The sequence below is a fragment of the Schistocerca piceifrons genome, chromosome 5, assembly GCF_021461385.2.
Source record: "Schistocerca piceifrons isolate TAMUIC-IGC-003096 chromosome 5, iqSchPice1.1, whole genome shotgun sequence".
Taxonomy (NCBI): Eukaryota; Metazoa; Arthropoda; class Insecta; order Orthoptera; family Acrididae; genus Schistocerca; species Schistocerca piceifrons.
Genome location: NC_060142.1, coordinates 198,990,366 through 199,002,721, shown reverse-complemented (window position 1 = coordinate 199,002,721; position 12,356 = coordinate 198,990,366).

The following is a 12,356-nucleotide window of genomic DNA, read 5'->3' as shown; positions in this document are numbered from 1 at the left end:
GGGGGAGGTGGCTTGACGACAGCGAGAAATTATCTCCGGCGGCGTTGCAGCCCGGGCTCTTCAGTCCGTATTAATCGCACTTAACATAAACTTCGTACAACTTACACAGTTCCGAGAGCCATTTCGAGGTAAATTTAAGAACCAAACGCGAGATTTACACCAAGACTTGTGCCAGTGCTCGGAGTGGGACGTGCGAACATTTAGCCGGAATTTGAAATGCAAATCGTTAGAAAGAGTGTATTGTAACAGCGGCTCGGAATGTTGTTATAACTGTGGATATAATCTGACAAAGTTTGCTCAGCTGTCGCGGAATATTATGCAAATTTGAGGCAACCTGTATCTGTATAACCAAGTTCTAGAAGCTCATGATTTTCGCCTCGTCTGCTGCTTACATTTCGGCTGCCGTGCTCCGACCCTCGCGAGGATGATGTCATTCCCTTACTTTATTATGAAGTGTCACTTTTGCACCGGGCGCAGACTCTTGAGCAAGGCCTGCGTTTCGTGTGCCATCTTAAAGAAGTGCGGAAAGTGGAGTACTCTGAGTGATAAAAAGTCTTAAAATATGCATAAAAAGGCCTCTACTGTGCTTGTACTCGATGAGAATTCTTCACTGTCCTTTGTCATACAGAATATTCTGCCCATCAGTCTGTAATCTACAGTTGTACATGAGTACTTCCTTTTCGATATGCTCCACGAACATGCTGTGTGACTGAGGCTGACTGACTGGTTTTGTGGTTAGTGCACCTATCAGCTACATTATGAATGATCGTAAGAAATTTTTAATGCGTTAACGAGCAGAAGCTTGATAAAACGTTCAGTAATAAGTTGGACAGGATGGTCATAAACATTCTGAAAAGTGGCAAAGGTGTGACTTCTGAAATTTTCCCGGCGTATTTCTTCTTCTAATAATTTCCGGATCCGGCTGCATACCCGGAAATTATTAGAAGACTGGCAAGGGTGTTTCAGGCTAGGTTGAACTGGGAAATAACAGTTAAGAAAAAAATTCGATACGTTGTACCGCTTCCGATTTAACTAGGATTGAAGTTAGCTAATCAGGCCATTGCACTCACAAATTCAAGACGGTGTCACTAACCGTGTTCCTCATTTGGTTACCTGAAACTGAAAAAGAGATCGGTACAAAATTTTTACGTGGAACAGTAGTAAGGATCGAACCCGATCCAAAAGCTGAGCAGTCTCATGCGCTGTCATATACGCTATTAGAACAACTGACATTAATAATTTTATGTAGTGGACCGCTTGAATTTGCGCGCGTGACGGCCTGATTCGCTAACTTTAATGCTACTTAACTTGGAAATGGTGCAACGTATTGAATTATTTTCTTAATAATTATTTCCGAACATAACCTACCAGGAAGAACTCTTACAGTCCTTTCAGGCAGTTTCTGACCACTATGTATACTGCATCGTATAATTGATGGAAATTTTAGCTAACATGAATGTACCTGATGTTTGACAGATGAGTAAAAGGAGCTGTACAACACAGTTTTGTACTTCTTCAATCTGTTTCGGTTCCTGTAGTTGGGTATTCAGATGCTGTTAACAGTCACACTATAGATAATAAAATAAAGATTACGAGGGCAGACATAATGTTTCAACTATCGTGTCCAAAAAGGAAGCTGTGACCTTTAAACTACGTGATGGTATCAGTCCTTCTCTAAATACTGACCAATGCCACAAGTTTTCCCAATGCCGGTTGATTTCGAGGAAGTTTGCATTTCGGCTGTTTAGGAAATATTTCATCATGAAAATAACATCACCGTCATTCTGAAAATACTTGCCACACAATGCTTTCTTCATTTGGAGAAAGAATAAGGCCCTGGCTATCATGCCAGGAAAATACGGGGACTGGAGGTTTTGAAGTACATGATGCGAGCCTAAAGAAACAGCATCTGTGACTGTGCCCTGTGCAGACTGACCTGGGACGATGTTTTGAAACAAATGCATCCTCTTGAATGTTTTCCCGCAGCACCTCAACTTGACAACTTTCGGTAGCCTCGTCTGTAGATTTATGGAGTGTGATCCACAATCGGTTTGCCCATCACGAGCAAAATGCTTAGCATCACACCATAACACTCCCACTCAGTAGCGCTTGCCTTCACCTTTCCCGAGGATGGGTCGTGGCCTGCTTCTGCAGTGGTGAATTTTCATGTTTCCACTGCTCGTTTCGCTCCTTTGTCTCGGTGTCGTAGTGACATATCCAGCAGTCCTCCAAGGTCAAAATGATTTATCTGGATTGATCTGAGACAGCTACATGATTTCCAATTTTGCTTCGAATGGGCAGGATTTTGGTATGTGTATGGGCAATCGTTGAACTCAGAGGGAGATGAGCTTGCCATATTAAAAATGCCATGGACTAGGTTATAAACTGATCCACGACTCATTTACCGCTTACCACTTTCACCTTCATTCTCATATCTTGAAACACCGAGCCTCTAAACGTCTTGCGGCTTCCCGTTCTTCACAGAGACATGGCCTACCAATTGCTTTTTCTTCAGTTCTGTTGACCTCACTGGAAGCGTTTGCGCCAGTAAACCAGTGTGTCCTAAGATGGAGCATTCTTGCATGTTTCAGCAGCTCAGTATGTAGGCTATTATTGAGTCTGTAGACCAGGCTCATCCAAGATTTGCGCCCGGCGGGAGCGTCCGCGCCCCACGGGCGCAAGGCAGTGTAGTTCAGCGCCCCGTCCGCGACCGTGTGTCGCTAGTGTCGCCATAGGAGCGAGCGAGAGAGAGAGAGAGAGAGAGAGAGAGAGCTGCGGAACGAGTGAGACCTCACAGAACTGCTCTGCTCTGGACTGTCCCGCGGTCTGATCCAACCCAACGTAAACGAAATAACACAGGAAGCGCAGCTCTGTAAAAGAGGTCCATGAGCCGTAAAACAAGCAAACCATTTACTGTTGAGGTAACAACTAGTGATCGTGTGGCAGAATTACTGCGCAAAGCTTTAGAAAACAATATCCAAAACAAGAATCGAAGAACAACTTAGTAGTTTTATGACCCACAGGTTGATTCTACTAGTACTGCACACGCACACTCGTCGTATGTACAATAGGCGTCTTCTGAAAAATACATCAGTTTCTTAAATGAACTAGAGTCATAAATATTCTATTTTAGAAATAAGTTTATGTAAGGGATATAGAGTCTCATTTCTACTGTTAGTAGCTACAAGTAAATATTTTTTGTTGTACTTCGTGCTAAAGCTTTTTGTATACCTTTTCAGAGTATAGAAATCGGGTGTTTAGTTTGCTGTTTTGTACGTAATAATTTTAACTGACCAAGTTTGAAAACTTATTACAAAATAAAAGATAATTAACATTTGATATGTTTTTCTTTTTCGAAGAAACGACTTTGTCTAGGTTTGGTACAATATTGCGTGAGACTGCTAACTTCAAAGAATTAGTCAAATTTTTATCGCTAAGTAATGAACGGTTCTTGATTTTAGCAAGCTTTAACAGAGAGAAAAAGCGCTCACAAATATATGTGGAACCAAACATTGACAACTTTGGCCGCGTGCTTGTGCAAAAGAGGATATTTCTCTCGTGGAAGACAACTGTAAAAGTCATCCAGAGTTTTACACATAAGAAAGCAGTCCTTCAGGCGGATATCGCACTGCAGGTCAATCAGCTCTAGTTGAAGCACTTGTTAGACGTCCTCTGCCCGAAGGGAAAACAGGCTAACAAATATATCTAAGGCCGGCTGAAGCTCATTTATCTCCAAAAATCAGTTTTCAAACTGCTCTTGTAATTCGAAAATGATTTGAACATAATCTGAAAAATCCACATCTTCTTTAACGCTGTCTACTGCACGAAAGTGACAACAATTCTTCTCGCGCAACTGTTTTTCCCACAAAATATGATTTTTTTTGAATGCTTGAATCGTCTGCACTAAATCAACAACAGAGTGATTTTCGCTTTGAAGTGAAACTGAAACGGTACAGTAGTTTCCACTTTATAAGCAGCAGGTTTCGCTGCTCGCTCGCACCGGCTCCGCAGCCAATTTTATTACACGACGCGGCCGGCCGCGGGTGCAACAGAACCCATGTGGACGGGTGGAAAGAAATGTGCCAGGCTTCATAATACTTATTTATATGTGTCGTGTATTACGCATTTCTTGTACGTGAATGTGAATCTGCACATGAACTTTCCTAATACTCCTCACACCTTTCCGTAAAGCGTGGCCAAATCTTTGTTGGGAAGTAGTTCTGTAGTATAGTAGTGCCAACCTTACTCCTGGCTAGGGGATCAGAGAGACAGCACAGGCAGGTAAAAGTCAAAGACTTTCCAGTGTCACAAGATTTGGGGTGGAGAGGTTGGTCACGGCCAAGTGGTTCGACCACCCCCTCCACCGGGGCCCAGGAAGACCTCCGGGTGCCCGCCATATTCTAGGGGTGTTACAGAAGACGGGTAAGTGAGCAGACGTGCCCTCAGTGCGTCTGTCTCAATGTTCACGCATGGAAGAGAGGTATTTGAATACTTGTACTAATTATTTTATTTCCAGCTTCGGATTGTGTAAGGAAATGAATGATTTCGTTAATTTAGGAAATTTGACCCCCTGTGTTAATGTATCTGGTCCCCAGTTTGCCCGCTATCCTCTTCACATAGTGGATGTCCTATGTAAAATGTTGGAAGACTTTGCTGATATACATCTGGCCAACGCAATTCCGTCTTACCTGTAGAAATGTGCGTGCAGATTAGTATATAATATACCCGAGCTATAAGCTGAAAATTTGTAATATCTGGAAACTGAAACAATTGCTGCTATCGGTGTAAAGTCGTGTGATAATGCTTAAAATAAATAGGAAATAAACTGTCATCAATCTTTAACATACCTTAAAAAATCACAAAGAAGTCAAGTTAATTTATTCAAAATAAAAGCTATAGAATGCAGGGACCCACACATCAGCGTGTGAGCCCTCCAGCCCCTCGCCTAGTAACGTACAGAAAGAACACGCTCTCTAGGTACCGTCCTCAAGCTCGTCTCCCCAGTTATGCGTTGCGCAATTTTGACTCAGGGCTTGACATCAACTTTCGTCTGGCATCCCTAGGCAAGGAGGTTGGACGGTAAACTTTCAAAATGTTCAAAGTATTTAAATGACCACTAAGATCACTCAGAGAAGCTAAATTCGCCACCCACATAGGATCAGAAAGTAATTCTTTTGGACGTTCTTTCATTTCCAAAAAGGTATTTATTTCGCCTCTCAAGAAGAAAAACCAGTGAAGCACTTTTCCTCTGTTCAGCCATCTTACCTCGGCGTGGTAGGGGATGTCGGGGTATTCCGCTTCGATATCAGCCAGAAATTCTTTAAATTGGCGATGTGCGAGTCCATGCGATCGAAGATAATTAACCGTTCGAAGAACTGTGTCCATAACATTTTTTATGTTGACAATCTTCGCACAAAGTGCCTCCTGGTGTATCAGACAATGGACTACCGCGAATTAGGAACAGCCACCTTGAGCCATTTTTGACCTGACAAAACTCAGAAATCCAGTGCGTATCCCTCGTAGTGGCATGGCGAGGCACGGCCGGCGGATCGCACGGTCAGCTAAGCGACACGGCTCGGCCACTGCGACAACGTACGAATTCGCCCGGGGCGCTGGCCGCGGGAGAACGCGGGCGCTGGCACCCCGGGGGCGCAGTTTGGACGAGCCTGCTGTAGACTTTTGTGGCTGTTGCCATTGAAGATAAAATCTGCTGGGTTGTTGGACTGCGTCATATTTCTTCTTCACGATCGACGTTTCCACCCCCGTGCTGGGATCTTCTTCAGGATCGTTTGGCGTCCACGGTCAAATGAACGCTGTCAAACACCAATGTCGTGTTCTCTTATAAATGGCGGGAGAGTCCCTCGATTATCCTGGAGAAGTGGTACTGGATAAAATTTCTGTGGCTACCGTTGGTGGGCCGTCGTAGTTGGATAGTAAAGGGTATTACCTGTTCTTATTCTGGAGAAGAGTTATTGGTTAAAATTTTGGTACTAAATGTGGCCCACTGTCATTCGATGGAAGCGAAACGAGGAGAGTAAGAGAGGTAGAGTCGATATCAAAAATTGTAATGTCCTCAGAAGTGGATTCTCGGTTATTGTTTTTGTTCCTCGCGCAATGTGGCAGCGTATTCAGATCCTTGAAGGCTGGGAGTAACGAAGCTGCAAACCTACAGCCATCCTCTCTATTGAAGTTAAACTCATTCTTAGAAATTTCAGTAGCTTCTCTGACTTTTCTTCTACAAATGTTGGTTTCCTTAACCAACACAAGTACATTACTGAAATCGATATAAAGACTCTCATATTCGTCGTAACAAGCCTAGACAACTGTTCAATATATATGACTTCTGGAGGAGGTCCAATTAAGGCTACAACATACAAAATATTGGATCAGTTATATTAAAACTCTTTTTACAAAGAATTCTTATCTTTAGTAGAAATCCATGTCCATATGAGGGACGATGTACATTTACAATCATAGAACACAATAATAAAATAGCTGAGACTTGCAACGTTCATGTTTGTTATATTTGTTCACTATTGTTATGTGTGAGTGTACACCTTCTGAACGAAGAAATTTTCAATTGATATTTGTATATTTCGTACTTATTGTCAGTACACAGTCTGTAACTTTTGTAAAAATAGTTTGTAATTTTTTCATATGAAACATCAGATTTTACGTCCATGACGCCACCATGTAACCCCTGCTTTCTGTCTTCCTTCCACCCCAGCCTCTCTAAGAAATGTAGTAGTTCGTGAGTTTTTGTTACATATGCGTCTAGTACTGCTACTATTCTGTGACCGTCTGTGCACTTGGGTAAGGTTTCATGTATTGTATTTTCTTCTTCATTAGTGCCTGTTATATATTTTGTATATTCTATGTACAAATTTGTTCGAAACTTACTTCTTCGATACATATCAAGTGACCAATCTGAGTAACAAAGTCATTTTTCGGCGGCTGTATTACCTTTTTGAAGTGACGTATTCAATTTAAATACAGAAATATTGTAATACAATATAAATGTTCTTATGCTGAACAGCACTGTAATGTAGCGTCACTAGTTTTTATCTTGAACTGAATGGCATTCAAGTAACAACTATCATTTAACTATGAACTATGGTATACAGTTCTGACTAATGACACTATCTCGCTGGTGGATCTGAACAATGATGCCTCTATCAGAGCACTCTGTCAATGAGTGTTGCACTCTGAAGTACGTCCCGTGACGACGGGTTACCGGACCCTCTGAGGCCGTACCTCGCTTCATGGCTGCGTCTGGCAGCAACTGTCCTTAGTTTGTTGTTCTGTCGTAAGGCACCAACTTTTAAATGGGACTTAGCTCTTCGTTCGATACCACAAAGACCACAGTTCTTGTTATGTTCCACTACCGCCGATTTCTCACTTTGCTGTAGCCGCGTGTGGTATTCGTGTCTCTTAATATGTTCTTCAACAGTCCTTTCCGTTTCGCTTGTATACACTTTGCCACAGCCTTGCGTCATTTCACAGACTGAAGCAGTGTGGAGGTAATCATGTGCGTCCGCTTTGCGTCAGAAAAAGTCTTTTATTTTGTTTCGACTGAATAAAGAGTATGTACATAATTTTTCTGTAAAATATAATATGTATTGTTGCAGCATTTCTCCTCTTCAAACGCAAAAAACGGATTACCACATGACACTCAAGTTTATCAGTGGTCTGCGCCATTTCGTTTTGGCTCGATTAGGGCGTGCTATAGTACTGAGATGACGAGACTTCGGTGCGTATCAGGACGGAGCACATATTCCTGAAAACAGATAAAAAATTGTGTACGAAAATTGAGATTGCTGTTACAGTAGTTTAATGATGTATTTCTTGTGATGGATCCATTTCGGCTAGGTTGCCATCTTCAGGCCATCTGTGAAAGTTACATAATCTTTTTTCTATTTCATTGTAATGTCGATTAATCGTTTTATCCAACATACAAATTTGTTACTTACGTCCATACATCATCAACGATCGCTGTCACGTGCTTCATTGTGGAAAATAATCCATCTGCATTATACAACGACTTAACGATAACGACAACGCAGAAAGAATAGAGTTAGCAATGACAATTTTACGCATTTCTATCAGAAAATACGAGAAATCGATGTTATAATGAAAGTTTAAAAAACTTGTAGCTTTCGCAGGTGGTCTCAAGATCACAATTTCGCAGAAATATCCATCACAATAAATAGATCATCAAACAAGTACAGCAGCAATTAGGATTTTATTGTATAACTTCTCCAAGAGATATCTTTAACCCGCAGGTTCATCGAATCGTAAAGTAAAAAATTAATCAAATGAAAGCATAGGTTCCAGAGACCGCTTCAAGTCACATATGTCTGCGATGTATATATGCAGTCTGAAGCAACTAACGAAAATTTGTACCAAGGCTATGTTCGGAAGTGGGTCTAATGCTCACTAGACAGATATGCAAACCACAACGCTCACCTGCCACAGCGATCGAGTTTTAGGGGAAACCATAAGAGGTTAGCTGTGAACGGGAATATGGATTGAGGAGGGAGGTGTACTATGGTAGTGTGTGCGGTTGTGCGAAGCCATACTGCCCGGGAGGCGTAGCGATTAACACAGCTGCCAAGTGAGCAGGAGACCCGAGTTCTAATCCGAATCTTGGTAGAATTTTTCATTCGTCACTTCAGTCTGCACCTATAAAAAATTAATCCTATATTTTTATTTTTTCTGTGTTACAGTTAAACTTCATAATAATCACTTTGTATAGCCAATAATTGGTTGTTAGGCCCAAATCTGCCACCTTGGTACATAACATTGCCAGTGTACCCTGTCTTTCTTAGAGACCTATTTCCCATGCTGTGGGAGCAATACCCCCACATAATCTTCGTTATTGGAAGTGCTCTGTGGACCGAGAGAGACGTTTATTTTTCGGCGTCGCCAGTTTTCTCTCTGTGTCTGTTTTATGTCTCCATGGGTTGCCTACCCTTGTGAACTGGCAACACTGGGGTGGGCGCTACACTGGGCAACTGTATCTGCTTCTGTCGCTTCCTGCAGGAAGTTATATGCCCGGAAAACTACTGCTGTCGCTTCTTAGCGTAATGCTCGTCGCGTCCCCTTGATACCTCCCATAAGAAAACACTATAGAGACTATGTATTCTTATCATGCATTAACTTATATGAAAATCAATGCTAAATGCTCTACGCACACCCTGAATAATGGCTAGTAGCACACGTGTCAGAATTACGCTGTTGACTGGTTCGTTACATGGTACCCCGCCAACCAACTTCTGATGTGCTTACCTCCGTAGGAAACTCTGGCATGAGACGTTACCTGAAACAAGAATCAGGACATCCATGTTGTTTGGCTGCTTCGAATATGTTATCTGAGTCTTCTGTGTTTCTTCAAGCGGGGTTATGTGAAACGTCTGGTATGTGGGCCAAATATGCGAATCAGTAAGGCACTCTTGGCGAGAATACACCTCGTCTGTGACATCATTTCTACAGAGCTGCAGGAGAGGGCTCGTACAGATGTGACACATGCAGCAGCAGCAGCAGCAATTTCTGTTTATACACAGGATTTAGTTTACTTTCTGTTCACACATGTCGCTACAAAGAAGTGAATTGTATATGTTTAGTTTGCTATGCTGAGTAGTGTGCAGTACTATTTTCTAAGTTTTTGGGTAGCCTTTAGCGTACTTTCGTTGTTTCATGAAAACAATGTTTATTTGTTTACATTATCAGCTGCTGTCAAAAGGTTTGTCAAATTACTACTCGTTTCGATCATGTACGTGGATCTTATTCTGGCACCTGGGGGGCGGGGGGCGGGGGGTGGGGGGTGGGGGGGTGAGGGCGGGGTGGGGGGGGGGGAGGTAATCACAACAAAAGAAGGCCATGGTACTAATAGTAAATTGTCATAATTCAAGGCTTGCACAAAGTTATATAATGCAGTGCATAATGCATAATTGGACTTATTATTACAAAAATTCATTTTGCCTCAATATTAAGTTGTATAGTCAAGTATGAGGTGCCATTACTACATTCCACTAACACACTTTTACTATCTGGAGCCCGCATCTCGTGGTCGTGCGGTAGCGTTCTCGCTTCCCGCACCAGGGTTCCCGGGTTCGATTCCCGGCGGGGTCAGGGATTTTCTCTGCCTCGTGATGGCTGGGTGTTGTGTGATGTCCTTAGTTAGGTTTAAGTAATTCTAAGTTCTAGGGGACTGATGACCATAGATGTTAAGTCCCATAGTGCTCAGAGCCATTTGAACCATTTACTATCTGGACACATCTGCACTTTCATTGCATGAGGTGGCAACTATGTGCAATGTAAGAGACGGGTAATATACAATATGTACAAGAGCCAAGAGGCAATAATAAGCAATAACAGAAATAAAATAAAGACTCAGGCGAAGTATTAAACTCAAGGTGAAAGTATATTAATGACACGATTTGCTGATGACATTGCTATCCTATGTGAAAGTGAAGAAGAATTAATGATATGTTGAATGAAATGAACAATCTAATAAGTACAGATTATGGATTGATAGCAAATCGAGGAAAGACGAATGTACTGAGAAGCAGCAGAAACGAGAACAGCGAGAAACTTAACGTCAGGATTTATGGTCACGAAGTAGATGAAGTTGAGGAATTCTGCTAACTTGGCAACAAAATAACAAATGACGGACAGAGCAAGGAGGACGTCGAAAACAGACCTTCACTGGCAAAAAGTGAATTTCTGGCCAAGAGAAGTCTACTAGTATCAAATATAAGCCTTACTTTGAGGAAGAAATTTCTAAGAATGTACGTCTGGAACATAGCATTGTATGGTAGTGAAACATGGACTGTGGGAAAACCGGAACAGAAGAGAATCGAAGCATTTGGGATTTTGGGATGTGGTCCTACAGGCGAATGTTGAAAATTATGTGCCGGCCGGAGTGGCCGTGCGGTTCTAGGCCCTAAAGTCGGGAGCCGAGCGACCGCTGCGGTCGCTGGTTCGAATCCTGCGTCGGACTTGAATGTGTGTGATGTCATTAGGTTAGTTAGGTTTAATTAGTTCTACGTTCTATGCGACTCATGACCTCAAAAGTTAAGTCGCATAGTGCTCAGAGCCATTTGAACCATTTTTTGAAAATTAGGTAGATGATAAGAATTGAGGAGGTTCTGCGAGGAATGAGAAGAGAGTAACGTGTGGAAAACAATGACAAGCAGAAGGGAGAGGATGAATGTAATGACATCTGCCAAGGCATCAGGGGATGACTTCCACGGTGATGGAGGGATCTGTAGCGGGCAGAAACGGTGGAGGAAGACAGAGATTGGAATACATCCAACAAATGAGGACGTAGGTTACAAGTGCAGCTGTGAGATGGAGAGGCTGACGCAGGAGAGGAATTCGTGGTGGGCCGCATCAAATCATTCTTAATCTCCTCACATTGCAACAGCTGAAAATTTCGCTCAAGTGTAGGAGGACAACGCATTAACCTTCTCTGTTCTCTGTTAGTTGCTATCCACAAGGTTCTTTAAATAAGTCATCTTATAGCAAGCTCGGTAGGCAATGACAACAATATATATATATATATATATATATATATACTGGGTGGCCCAGCTATCTTGTCCACCCCAAATATCTCTGGAACAATAACAGCTATTGGAAAACTACTTTCACCGGTATCAATTTAGGGCTGGGGCCCATGAATGTACATATTTGGAAACATTCTAAAACGAAAGAATATGTGTTTTTTAACACAAACTTATGTTTTTTTAAGTGGACCTCCATTTTTTCTTCAGCAATCCATAGTATAACAAAGCACATACACAATGGCGTTGATTGCATCGCAATATTCCCATTACATCCCGAGATATTGAGACGCGAAGTTGACGCTTGAAATACCCGACAGTATTGGAACAGGGCCGGTCCCATTCCATTGCCGGTACCATTCCAAAGTACCGTTATCCATGATGGCGGCCATGACGTCAGAGACACCCCCCCCCCCCCCCCGCCTACATATACGCGCTAGGCATGAAATGTTTTCATAACACCGCCACCATTCCAAAGCACCGTTATTCAACAACAACAAGGTCGCACCCAGTGTATCCACCACGTGGTGCGTGTCTAGTCTCTATTGCCGCCACCAGAGTGATCTGTCATCACGTCAGCTGATGGCGTTGTGGGGTGGTGGAAATGGCTGCAACCAATACGGTCCCTTAATTGAGTCACATGTTCGACTTCTACCAATAGGATTCTACTATCCTATGACCTCATTGTAGGAGATATATGGGTTAAGTTCCGGGACCACAGTCTTGGTCACTCAGTCAGCGGGAGACTAAGAAGAACAATCATGAAGCGCCAGTCGACCTCCAGTGCAGTCA